Here is a 13507-nt window from a genome sequence, read left to right as displayed (position 1 = left end):
TTTTGCAAAGGGCGTTGTCCTAATGTTACAGAGAACACGCCTCCTGCTATCAGATACAAAAGTTGTGTGCTTACCATGATGATCTGTAACCGATAAATCCAGCCTCTGTAGCATCCTTCTTCCCATCCCATGTTTGTGGTATAGCTGATATAGAGTGCCCCCTTCCATCTGTCCATCACAGATTTCGGCATTTCTGCAGAAGACCTAGAAGGACAGAGTACTTGTACTTAATAGAAAATCAAAGCTTTCTAGGCACCTCTGGAAATTTTGCCCGCTGAGCTGTCCTAATGCCTTCAGCATTAGTTCTTTTGTTTCAGAGGATGTACCTACCTCTTACAGGTGTATTGTTATTGCAACTGTGTAGGATCACAGGATCATAGAATTATAGGAGGTTACTAGGCCATTGGCCCTGAGGCCGTTATGAGCCTAGCCAAGAGTTTAGCCCATGTTTAGACAAATCAGCACCCAATGTCTCTGTCCAGCAGGGACATGGGGTGGAATCCCAGGGGTATATTTTCTGTTTCCCATCCAGTTATCTCGTTTGCGCTTAAAAAGTGGTCGAGAGGTACTCTGCTTGATGTGGAGAGGGAGTCTATTCCATAGATGGGGGAGTCTCTGGGGCACAAATCTGTTCTGCCAGCAAGTCTTGTTGATGTCACAGACCAGGTTGAAGCCATGTGAGTGGGTTACTTGAGTGGAGCTTGACTTGTGGATATGCAGCAATCCCATCAAGATGGGGTCCAGGACCACCTTATATGCCAGACAGAGATCACGTCTGAGGAGTCTGTATGAAACTGAGCAGAGGGATAGGGATTTTAGCCTAGCTGTGTATGTTTGATGTTTGAGGACCTGGATTATCCTGGTGAGGAACCTCTGTGGTCTGTCCAGCTGCTGCATGTGCTTTGTAAGGTACATGCCGAAAGGTTCATTGTACTCAATAATGGGCCTTATAAGGGAAGAATACAGGGATGTTATGACCTCCTTGTCCCTGGATGAGATACCCTTACATATGAGATGGGCCATGTAGAAGGCTTTCCGTGCAACGAAAGCAACATGGTCAAAAAGTCAGGTTGCTATCAACCTGGGTGCCCAAATCCTTCACGACTGATTGCATGCTTATGATATTGTTATTAATGTGATCATTTGTGGGGACATCACTCTTCCCCAAAGGGGATGATGATACATTTTTTGGTATTCAGCTTGAGGCCATGTTTCTGTCACCAGTCATTTGTCTGAGTGAGATCCTCTTGGAGGATGTCCACATCACTAGGGGAATTGATGACCGTACCCAATGTGGCCAATTCGGACTCTGTTTGCTTTGGAGGATTTTACTAGTGCTCTTATTTGCTTGTTCAGGCTAAGGAGACATTGCTTCCATTTGGGCACCTGCTCCTTCTTGGTCTTGGACAGCAATTTTTTCCTTTTGCTATAGAGTTTATTTATTGCAGATGTCCACCAAACAGGTTTACTCTTCCATGCGGAGGATGAATTAGTCTTATCTGGTATTCCTGATTCCATGCATCTATATAAATGGTTGTATAGTGCTTTGGTGTAGTTTTGGTTATTGGTGCCAGTTCCTGCAGAGGAGGAGGGTATGTGAAGCTGTTTATACCAACCTTCAGGAGGCTGTAATCAGATTTGGAGGAATTTCTATGTCTTATCCTAGCTACAGGGGGATTAGGGGAGATGGTGATTTCAAAAGTGACCGCTTTATGGTCTGATCTTACCAGGGAGGATGATACTATAGGTATGCTGCAGTGGTTACTTATGTTGGTTAATACCAAGTCCAAGATATTATCACCTCTCGTGGGGGTATCGAGTAGCTGTTTGAGGGCATTTAAATTGACAAAATCAAGGAATCTTTGGGCATTTGTGTTCTGGCATGAGTAGTTCTTCCAATCTATGTTTGGGAAGTTGAAGTCATCCAGGATCAGGGTAAAGGGTTGATTCTTGATAGATTCAAACATGTCCAAATAGGTGGACTGGGCATCTTGAGTCAGATTTGTGGGCTGGTAACTAGCTATGATTTGAATAGGGGTCTTCTCAATGGTTAGCTGCACCTGGAGTGTCTCCTGTGCATCATACTTTTTGACCAGCCTGGAGGTGTGTATGTCTTTAATGTATATTGGAACTCCACCTCCTTTGGCTTTACTGCCCACAGTTTGGGGTTTGAATGTATGACAGGAACTCCACCTCCTTTGGCTTTACTGCCCACAGTTTGGGGTTTGAATGTATGACAGGATGAGTAACCAGGTAAGGCTGGGATGCTGTCTGCAGCTTTGAACCAGGTTTCTGTGACTGCATAGATGTCAGCATTTTTCAGGGTTAGGAATGCTTGCAGTGAGTGCAGTTTCATGTTTAGACTCCTAGCATTTAGCAGCATGGCCTTTAATTTGCATTTTGTTGAAATTTTTATGTTGGTAGTTTTAACCTTATCACTTTTCCTAAAAAAGGCACTATAGGGGAGGCAAGAGCCTTTGCCAGAAGCCTGAAGCCTAGATGAGACAGATGCAGGCCATCTCTGGCAAAGCATCGTGGTCTGTCAATCATATCTTCTCAGGCTGTCAGGTGCTGGATCCCCCTAGAATAACACCAGAAACTAAGCCAATTGTTAAAGTCAATCGTTTTCTTTTTGTATTGAGGCATCATTTTGGTTGACTGCAGAATGCTACTTAAGGCTAGGGAAATACCTTCCTGGGATGCATAATTAGTGAGCTCAATCATGTCTGTCTTCATATAGTCCAGAGAGGTACATCTCAAGTCATTCACGCCAACATGGACTATGACAGAGTCATAACAGTTCCTGTTATTGAGAGACTTGAGTGCGTATGTGATATGGTGGATTCTGTCACCTGACAGACAGCTAACCGTGACTTTCTTCTTATCCATCCTGGTGAGAGGCACATCTGTGTGTCTCACAATGGAGTCTGCTATGACTAATATGTTGAGTTTATGGTGAAGCCTTAGTGGCTGTGAGGCAAAGGTGTGTGGACTATGTGTGGTATGTGGTGTGGAGGCCTGCGGAGATCGCGTGTGTTTTTACGTCTGAGGTCTCCTTTGTTTGGGTATGTTTATGTGCAGGTCCTCTACAAATGCAGGTGTGTGTTGTGTAGGTAAGGGTGGTGTTTGAGGTATAGTGATTGTGTTGACAACCTTTTCAGTGCTAGATATACTGGCTTGCGGGGAAGAGAGCTTGGACTCTAGGTTCCTAATGTAATTGAATCTCTCACAAATTGTTTCTAGGTGGTAGTAGTAGATGGTTGTCCATGTACATGAAGCAGCTGCTACACCATCTCAGGATGCCCATATCAACCAGGCTGGCAGGAGAAACTGTAGGAAATTGTCCATCCATATTTGTCAGAATCTGAGGGAGAAAGGTCAGGGAGGGCTAAGGGGTGAGCCTAAAGCCCAAGTGCTTAAGCCAAAACTAAAGCTTAGAATAACACTTAACAATTTAGACAGGCTATAAACAAGCAGTAATAAATGTAGCAGAAAAGATGCAGTTGATCACTTTAGAGAATGGGCAGCAAGTAGCAGGAAAAATCAAAGCAAGATGAAGTAACAGAGTAGTAGGAAGAAAAAAAATTAGAAAAATATAAGCAGCTGAATATAGTATCTTTTTTTATAAAGTGGAAAGGCAGAGAGCAGGAACAGAAAGATAATTTGAAGTTAAGGGACTAAGGGGTTTGGCCTTCCCAAATGATCACTGTAATAGGTAGAATGAGCTAAAGAGATGGGACTGGGAGGAGTGTCCCAGATCAGGTTTACAGTAGGGGTGGGCTACTGCAAAAGCCACCAATCTTAAGAACACAACAGCAATTGGGTGGGAGGGTAGAAAAAGAAAAGTTTCAGCACAGATCAGAAAACAAAATCTGGACAGCAAATATATAAATAATTCAGTCAAGCAAAAATAAAGGCAGTGCAGAACACTGAACAGTTAGAGTGCCAAAAATATACTTATCAGCTCTATCTTTCCAGAGCACTGTTGGTCATAACACAAGGTGATTCTAGCAATAATGTGCAGTGATTTACATAAAGTTAATACTTTTATACTAGCAAGACAAAGGCCAAGCCTTCAGACAGTCAGATAACACAAAAGCTGTTAGACCAGTTTTACCAACTTTAAGAACACAACAGCAATAGGGTAGGAGGGTGGGAGAAAAAAAGTTTAATCAGAAAACAAATTTCGGCCAGCAAATATATAAATAATTCAGTCAAGCAAAAACTGAATTATTTGCAGTACGGAACACTGAACAGTTAACTGTGTAACTATGTAACTTTCTTTTGTTCGCCTGCTGTTTGAATCCACTTTCTATGTTTTACAACATACTCTCCTATAGCCAAGCATGGTGAACATGGGCAACACAGTAGTTACACCAGACAAGACAACAAGAGATTCATTGTCAATTTGACATACAAGACTAAACCAATGATATATTACAGCATATTATCTTATACCCAGGCATGGGAACATGGGCAACACAGTAGCGAACAAGACAAGACAACAAGAGATACTTTGTCAGTCTGACAGACAAGACTAAATCAGTGATACATCAGCTTCATAATGGAGTAGATATCTGTTCCAGTCAGCTCAAGGAAAACCTCAGATATTGTCCCTTGAAAGGTATTTTAATATGTGGTGTATCTTATTCTTAATGCAGGTGCACGCAATAACATTTTATTTTTAAGTTCTACAGGCTGATTTTATTGTTTTCAACGATCAATTAACCCTCTGCCATTTTAGTCAAAGTGTGACTGTGACATGAGGACATGTCCACTTGAATCTTTAGCATTAACTCCTCAAGGACGCACTTTCTTACACACTAATCCGGCTCATCAGGGATAAGATGCAGACAGGATAACCTTAAGTGTGATTCATGCAAACTGGTTGTGATGCCTTTTACGTTACATCCTGGACAGGGACACAGGGTAGCCTTATATTCTTGCTTTTGGGATTGTGTTTCTGCTCTGTCCTGCCAATGATGAGCAGCACCTTAATCTCCAAGAAAGTGGTATGACAGAGCAGAACTGGGTGTGTCAGTGGTATCTTCAGAACATGCCTGTTTCTAGGACCCACAACTTGGGTCAGTACCTAATATCTGCTTCTGAATAGTGACTATACTACTACAGGCGAGGCTCTGCTAAAGGACCGAGCCCACCCTTGGTATCCTGGTTCTAAGTCTGAACCTTGAATAGCTTTCTGACAGGAGGAAATGTAACGTGTGCCATCAGACCACACTTTTCTTTTTACTTATGCTTGATTTTGAAAAAATAAATGGTACTTTTCTGTTATCCCATTACTGTGAATGCTTTCTATGAAATGTATAGAAGACATAACTGAAACTTTTAATGTATAAAACTGATCACAATTTAAATAACTTTTAATCACGATCACATATTTGTTTGAGATGGTTAATGTAGTTTGCATGGTTACAGTGGAATAAAGGCATTTTTTAAAAATTATTTTCAAATTTTGTTCATGTAACAGTAGTATTTACACTCTATTCACATTTTGACTTAGTCTTAAGGAATACCTTTAGATAATTCTTAGAAAAAGCTTAGTCTAACTGTCTTTGTGAAGAAGAGATTTTAAGTTACTGTACATTTTATCTGGCCTTTAGGATTACTGAGCAACTAAAAAAAAATGACTGGATACTTCAGTGATAGTGAAACGTTATGTAGTCTTTCAGGCAGAACATTCACTGGATCCTGCTGAGCTTGTAAAAGAAATGTTCACCACAAAAGACTGTAGGTGAAATTCCTGTTGATTTCTGAAAGCGACTCTATAGATAATTTACTTCCAGCCTGACAACCACAAACAGTAGTTTAGTGGCCGATAGAGAGTTCAACAGCTCATCTGTGGAAGCCATTATCTATGATGCAAGTCCCTTTCAGTGGTGCAGAGTAGAGACAAACAGGATTGTATCTAGGATGGTTTGTAAAAAAAAACACTGCACTTTTTTCAAGCAAATTTACACTCCATTTGAACCACTGACTGAAATTCAGATTAGAAAATAAAAAAATGGTGTTTGAAAGTCATGTCTTTGAACATAACTTTGATGTATTGATGCTGCTGAAATGCAAAACTTTTTTTGAAAGTGAAAACAGTCTTGCTTAAAGCAAAACTGCTTTCACTGAAAGTTTAAAAAAGTATATTATTTTCTGGGGACAATGCAGTCTGAATCCCCCTGCTTACTTTAATCGGCAGCAATGTCACTGTACATTATTTGCTTTCAAAAAGTCTCTGTGACCTGGTTCTGTACGTGCCACTGAATCCTCATGTCATACTGAGTAGCTGTATTGCTGAGCTTCTTGTGATAGAAGCAGGCTCAGAAACCTGCACTTTGGTAAAACAACATGCTCCCCCATGCACACAAGTACCGGCCAACGGGACTTGAGCCCTTAGCCTTGTTATCCTGCATCATAACTTTTGTATAAATCAGCCATCTACTGCTTACCAACGTAGCACTTATTTAACAGGAGTTTAGCTATGATAAAATGCTTCTGACAAAGAACTTATTATGAAAGCTGTTTAAAGTAGTAGCAGAACATTTTCCAGATTCTGCATGTAGCCATGTTGTTGCAGGAAAATGTGAGACTGTGTCAATATCAGAAGCAGTAATAAGATTATGTTTCTGTATTAGTTTGTCAGCTACATCACTGTAATGCACTCAGTAGTAATTTTGAGTATATCACTCTGCCACAGAAAAAAGTTAATGAATAAGCATACAAAGGACAGTAGTTTGTGGTCATTTACAAGTTGGCAAACAGTAGATGTTATGTGATCCTATCTCGCCTACATTCTGAATGATGGGTTCGGAGCCGATCCCTCGGCTCCGACTCGGCACGCTTATGCCAAAGAGCGAAGTCTCTTATTGGCTGAGCTTTACTATATCCCAGGATGCACCACCTTCAGTCCCCCAGATCTCGTTTGCCGCTTAACTGCAAAGACGTGGTCTCGAGCTGGCTGGGCTGAGTAGCTTTTATTAACTACTTTTCTGTCAGTTTTTTTGTGCTTGTATATCACAAAAGCCGTTTTAACGGCTATTGCTGCCTGTTGTGTACGTTTGAGTAGTGGAATTTCTTGTGTGTGATTGGGTAGAGTTTGTTTCGGCCAGGAGAGGAAAAATCCCTTTCAATCCAGGGCCTTTCGGTCAAACTGTATAACTGAACTTTTAGTGTTTTAAAGTTCCCGGTTATCACACCTAAAGTTGTGTTTTTACACTGTTTCTGTAAGCCTTCGGTTTTTTGTCATAAACGGATCTACAGTTGTTAATTTTCCTGTCAGAAATTGTTTAACATCATGTCTCAAGCCCCTAGGCCTTCGGGCTTTAAAAAATGTACTAAATGTGCTTTTAAGATGTCTGTTACTGATGACCATCTACTTTGTGTTTATTGTTTAGGGGCAAAGCACTTGCAGGAGTCATGCAGCGTATGTCACGCTTTTTCCTCTAGGGTCCTCCAGGAGAGGAAAAATAAATTTAATTCTTAAAGGGTTGATTAAACCCTCTTTTGAAGAAGCCTTGTCTTCCGCTCCGACTCCTGCCAAAAAGAAAAGGGCTTCGGCTCCGACCAGTCCGTCGGATCCGACTGCCAAGAGACCTAGGCAGGCCTCTCCTTCGGCTCCAAAGACTTCGGAGCCGAGGTCGGAACGGTCTGCCTCGATGCCTCCAGTATCGACCCCTCTGGCTTCGGAGCCGATGGCTGGGGCATCGAGGCGGGTCACCTTCGCGGCTCCACTGCTCGGAGCCGACAAGGGTCGCCGCTCAGACACTTCCTCCTCGGCGCAAGTCTACCTCGGCACCGATGGAATCTGGTGTGTGTTTCCTCGGCGCCGATTCTCATCGAGTCGCCTCGGAGCCGGTCCCCTAGTCCCTTGGGGCCGAGGGAGAGGTCTTCTCGAACCCGTTCTGTTTCCTCTCGGTCTTCGAGTATGTCGGATTCGGATATAGACAGGGTGCTCCAAAGACTTTTCCAGTCCCCAGTCTTCCAAAAATTTGTTTCGGCTCCGACCCAGTTGGCTTCGGAGCCGATGGCCATGACCCACCCCATTGCTATTCCTCCTCCGACTGCTTGGCTCCGTGAGCAGGTGCTCTTGGAGCCGGTGGAGATCTCAGGGTCGGCTCCGACCCTTACTCCAACCCGTGTGCTCGGGTCCGAGTTTGGTACGCGGACTTCTTCGGCTGGACCCGAGGGTGATGTTTCGGGACCGATGCTTTCGGTTCCGAGCCTCCCTCTCGGTGCTTCGCCTGCGGGACTTCCGTCTACTATCATGGCCCCGGAGACTGGACGCCACAGGATTCTGGAGGTCCGGCTTTCAGAGCCATGAGGAGTGCCTTGGCCAAATCCTCTTCGCCATCTCTCCGGTTTTACCAGCACCTTCCCTGGGCGTGGAGACTGGGTCTTTGGCAGTTCCCCTGTCCGTAGCCAGCGGAGCCCCGAGGCCTGAGGTTACCCCCAGTGGGGGTTCCCCTCTTCCTGAGGGTTCTTCGGAGTCATCTCCAGAGGAACCCCCAAGGAAGAGATCGTGCAAGAGGAAGCACGTGGACTCCCCCGAGTCTATCACATCGGACACGGATATGGATGATGCAGAGGGGTCCCCTAAGTCGTCCTCGGATGATGTCTCCTTTGCAGACATCTTAGAGATCCTCAAACAACGAGGCGGCTGGATGTCCAAACCCCCCTCTGCGGACGAATCAGTGCTCCTCAAGGCCTTTGGGGCTCAGCCCTCCGCCTCCTGGGTATCTCCGCCCTTCGACGAGCTTCTGGATTTAGTTTGTCGAAGGGCGTGGGAACACCCGGATACTGTGGAACCAGTCCCTTCTCGTCCAAACAAATTCTTATCTGCTCCCCCCGAGAAGGAGTTCCTTACTAAAGGCGTGGCTGTAGATGCCATGGTGGTGGCATCTGCTACACAGCAGGACGTGGCAGAGGCTTCAACGTCCATCCATCCTCCTAATAAGGAGTCTAGGAGTATGGATAGGTACGGGAAGCGCACCCTGACTTCAGCGGCCTTTACCTTAAGGTCTCTGAATTATTTGGCACATTTTACCAGGCTTCAGAGGGATCTGGTCAAGGAGTTGTCAGACTCCCTCTCGGGTAACCTACCTGAGCAGCTAGCCCAGTCCGTTAGCTCTCAGTTGGCTATCCTTACGTCAATTGCTAACTCGTCCATGAGGCTCATATCCTATGCGGCCGAAGGGGCGGGTAGAGCGGCAGGCACAGGCGTGGCTCTACGGAGACAGGCCTGGCTCCGCTTGTGTCAGTTTGCGGAGGCCTTCAAGTCTTCCTTCGCCGACGCTCCCTTTGATGGGTCCTCATTGTTTGGACCCAAGGTGAAAGACACCCTTACCCGCTGTGAGCAAGAGGGAAAAACATTATCTGCCGTAGGGGCCCGTTATTCCACTCCCTTTCGGCCTTACCCCAAGGCCAAAGGAGGGGGGAAAATGTGGTTCCGAAAATCTCGCAAGTTTTTCTCCCAACAGCAGGAAGATTCCCCGTCCAGAGGCAGAGGGCGGGGATATTTTTCAGGGAGACGCCGTCCCAGAGGCGGCAGAGGGCCCCGCAATTCTGGAGACCGCGAGTCCTTTCGTGGCTCTTCAGCCTCCCACACGACATGAGGGATTGCCCGGCTGTGCTGCTCCGGAGCCAGTCGGGTGTCGTTTTGCCAAGCACCTAAAAGCCTGGGAGTCAATCACTCAGGACAGATGGGTGCTTCGGATAATTGCCGGAGGTTACACCATCCCATTCAAATGCTCACCCCCTCCGTCCAAGAGAATCCCGGACCCACCACCCAGTCAAAGGGAAATAGCAGCCGCAGAAGCTTCAAAGCTGCTACAAAAAGGAGTCATCCAACCGGTCCCCACAGACCAAATCGGATCAGGAAATTACTCCAGGTTCTTTTTAGTGCCAAAAAAGACAGGGGACCTGAGACCAATTTTGGATCTCAGCAGACTGAACCTATCCGTTACGAAATCCAAATTCCGAATGGTCACGTTGCAATCCATTCTCCCGTTGTTGGAGAAGGATGTTTGGATGTGCTCCATAGACCTCAAGGACGCCTATTATCACATACCGATACATCAGGCGTCCAGAAGGTATTTGCGCTTCAGCCTAGGAGCCAGTCATTACCAATTTTGTGCTCTGCCCTTTGGTCTCACCACAGCCCCCAGGGTGTTCACCAAGTGTTTGGCAGTAGTGACGGCTCACCTGAGGAGCCTTGGATTCCAAGTGTTTCCCTATCTCGACGACTGGCTCCTGACTGCCACCACCAGGCATCTACTTATGGACAACCTCAAAGCCACCATCTCCCTGGGTGTTTCCCTGGGGATTACATTCAATTGGTCAAAGTCTGTCTTGCTGCCCTCTCAGCGCATAAAGTTTATAGGAGCAGAGATAGACTCAAGATTGATGCGTGTCTTTCTTCCTGCCGAAAGGATCCGAACCTTACAGGGCCAAGTTCAAGCTCTGATCTCGAGATCCAAAGCCCCAGCCAGGATGGTCCTACAGGTTCTAGGCTCAATGTCTGCCACGGTACTTTTAGTTCCTCTAGCAAGGTTACACATGAGGATTCTTCAGTGGCTCTTATCAACTCAATGGTCCTTTCAAGATCTTCCCTCAATCATCACATCATGATTACGGAAACATGCAAAAGGGACCTGCGCTGGTGGCTTCAGACATCCAACTTGGATCAGGGAAAACCCTTTGTTCTCCCCCCTCCAGTGGCTACCCTGACGACAGATGCCTCCCAGATAGGGTGGGGGCATTGTCTGGGCAGGCTAGTTCAGGGCTCCTGGCTTCCGGACGAAGCTCTTCTCCACATCAACGTGTTGGAGATGAGGGCTGTACTTCTATCCCTTCAGGCCTTACACAAGTTCCTTCCTCAGGGCATCATCGCCATCCACACAGACAACATGTCGGTGGTTTGGTATCTGAACAAACAAGGAGGGACCAGATCGTATCCCCTTTGCAGAGAGGCCATGAAAGTGTGGGAATGGGCTGTAGCTACCAACCGCTTCTTGGTAGCTACCCACATCCCGGGAAAGTCAAATGTATTGGCGGACAAATTAAGCAGGACAATTCTCTCTCCTCACGAATGGTCTCTAAACCGCACAGTAGCAGCCCAGGTTTTCAAGAGATGGGGGACGCCGTGCTGCGACCTATTTGCGACTCCACAAAACACCAAGTGCCAAAGGTTCTTCTCCTTGATTCCACATCAGGAAGTACCGGCCATGGATGCTCTAGCACAACCCTGGCCAACAGGATTGCTTTATGCTTTTCCTCCAATTCCTCTCCTTCCCAAAGTCATTCAAAAAGCTTCTCAGCTAAAGTCTTCAATGATTCTGATTGCCCCATACTGGCCTCGTCAGATATGGTTTCCTTACCTGAAAAAGCATGCAGTGGACGATCCGTGGACCTTAGACCTGATCCCGGATTTGCTAATCCATCAGTCGGGACATTGGCATCAGTCCCTTCAATCTCTGAAATTGACAGCTTGGCTTCTCCACTTCCGACCTTAGTTAGAAGTCACACACTAGACCCGGAAGTTGTTCACATTTTATCTTCGGCCCACAAACCCACCACTAACAAATTGTACCTCAGTAAGTGGAAGAGGTTTGCTATCTGGGCTCAACTCAAGGGCTTAGACCCTATCACTGCTCCTGTCCCAGAGGTTTTGAAATTCTTAACATCCCTATTAATCAGGGATCTTCTGTCTCAACTATTAAAGTTCAACTAGCTGCTATCTCTAAATTCCATGAATCCACGGATCCTCCTTTGATGAGCAGCAGACTATGCAAAACATTCATTAAAGGTGCGAGTCTGTTAAGACCACCAGTTTTTCATCCTGCACCTCCGTGGGATCTTGATTTAGTGCTTCGCGCATTAACATCTCCCCTTTGAACCGGCTGCTACATGCAATTAAAATATCTGTCATGGAAAACGGCATTCTTAGTGGCTATTACTTGGCAAGAAGAGTCTCAGAGCTTCAAGCCCTGTCTATTAAACCACCATATTTGATTTTCCACAAAGATAGAGTATCTCTTAGGCCTAATCCATCCTTTGTCCCAAAGGTCTGCTCTAGTTTCTGTCTTCAACAATCTCTAGAACTACCAGTTTTCTTTCCAAAATTCTCTAATGAAGCAGAATACACTCTCCATAAATTGGATGTTCACAGGCAATTACGCTTCTATTTAGACAGGACTCAGCAACTTCGTAAGTCAGACCAGTTGTTTGTGTCCTTCTCAGATAATAAATTGGGCCAAACCATCACAAAAGCTACAATCTCAAAATGGATCAGAGATTGCATAACCCAGACCTATTCTTCTTCAAATAAGCAACTTTCATCATCTATCAAAGCTCATTCTACCAGAGCTATGGCTACTTCTATAGCCTTTCATTCCAAGCTCGCTATCTCGGAAATTTGTGCTGCGGCTACTTGGTCCAACCCGCACACTTTCATTTCCCATTACAAATTGGATGTGGCATCTAAAGGACGAGCTTCATTTGGTTCCACGGTACTCAGGAGTGTTTTCCAGTGAGCCACCCAGGATTCAGGTGCTAGGGACGCTGTCCCATCATTCAGAATGTAGGCGAGATAGGATCACATAACATCTTTTAGTTATGTACTCACCATAACTTCAGATGTTTGGGATCCATCTCGCCTACATTCCTGATACCCACCCTCCTTCCCCCTGCCTTGCAGATCAGAAGAGATAGAACGGTTTTGGGCTCCACTGTTTTTATCTTGTTTCATCTGACGATGTTATATAAGCAGGGTATGCATGTGTGCATGTATGCGGACAAACTAGATCTGGGGGACTGAAGGTGGTGCATCCTGGGATATAGTAAAGCTCAGCCAATAAGAGACTTCGCTCTTTGGCATAAGCGTGCCGAGTCGGAGCCGAGGGATCGGCTCCGAACCCATCATTCAGAATGTAGGCGAGATGGATCCCAAACATCTGAAGTTATGGTGAGTACATAACTAAAAGTTTCATTCCATGCACTTGGCAAAATCAAAAAATCTCGATACCAAAAAACTGAAACTGCATTTTCTTGTAATATTAAAATGTGCTTACAAAAATTCTGAGTACCAGATATTCATTGTGTTTCACTGTTGCAGTAGTAACAACTTGGCACTTGGCTGGCCTGAATACAAGAGACTTTTTTTCCTCTCCTTCAGGCCTGGCGGACACCCTGTCCCTGATGTCTTGACATTTGGGTGTAAAGGTCATTAGCCGGGACCATTTTCTCATATCTTTCTTGCCACTGGAGCTTTAAACATCCAGTGTGTAGAGTGTGTCTGTTTGGTCTGTGCCAGAGAACTTTCAAAGCAAAGTTCCCTGTTGGTGAACCATTTACTTCTTTTCATTGTATTGCTGTATTAAATGTTCTCTTAGAGAAATATTTGCCTTGAGTGCGGAAACAAATTTCACATCGAGACTTCCATACTCTGTTTTTTTTTTTTTTTTCTTTTGGCTTGGTCCGGAGCACTACATGCACAACTGTC

At 45.2% G+C, this 13507-nt stretch overlaps 1 protein-coding gene across 3 annotated transcripts in view; it reads left to right on the top strand.

The window, feature by feature from the left end:
• The window catches only part of NCALD (neurocalcin delta), a 1186843-nt gene that overhangs the window by 178089 nt on the left and 995247 nt on the right, over positions 1-13507 (top strand). The window lies entirely within an intron of this gene.

The sequence above is a fragment of the Protopterus annectens genome, chromosome 3.part0, assembly GCF_019279795.1.
Source record: "Protopterus annectens isolate FY-2018-M chromosome 3.part0, PAN1.0, whole genome shotgun sequence".
NCBI classification, from domain to species: domain Eukaryota; kingdom Metazoa; phylum Chordata; order Ceratodontiformes; family Protopteridae; genus Protopterus; species Protopterus annectens.
This window is presented reverse-complemented; position numbering and strand designations above follow the sequence as displayed.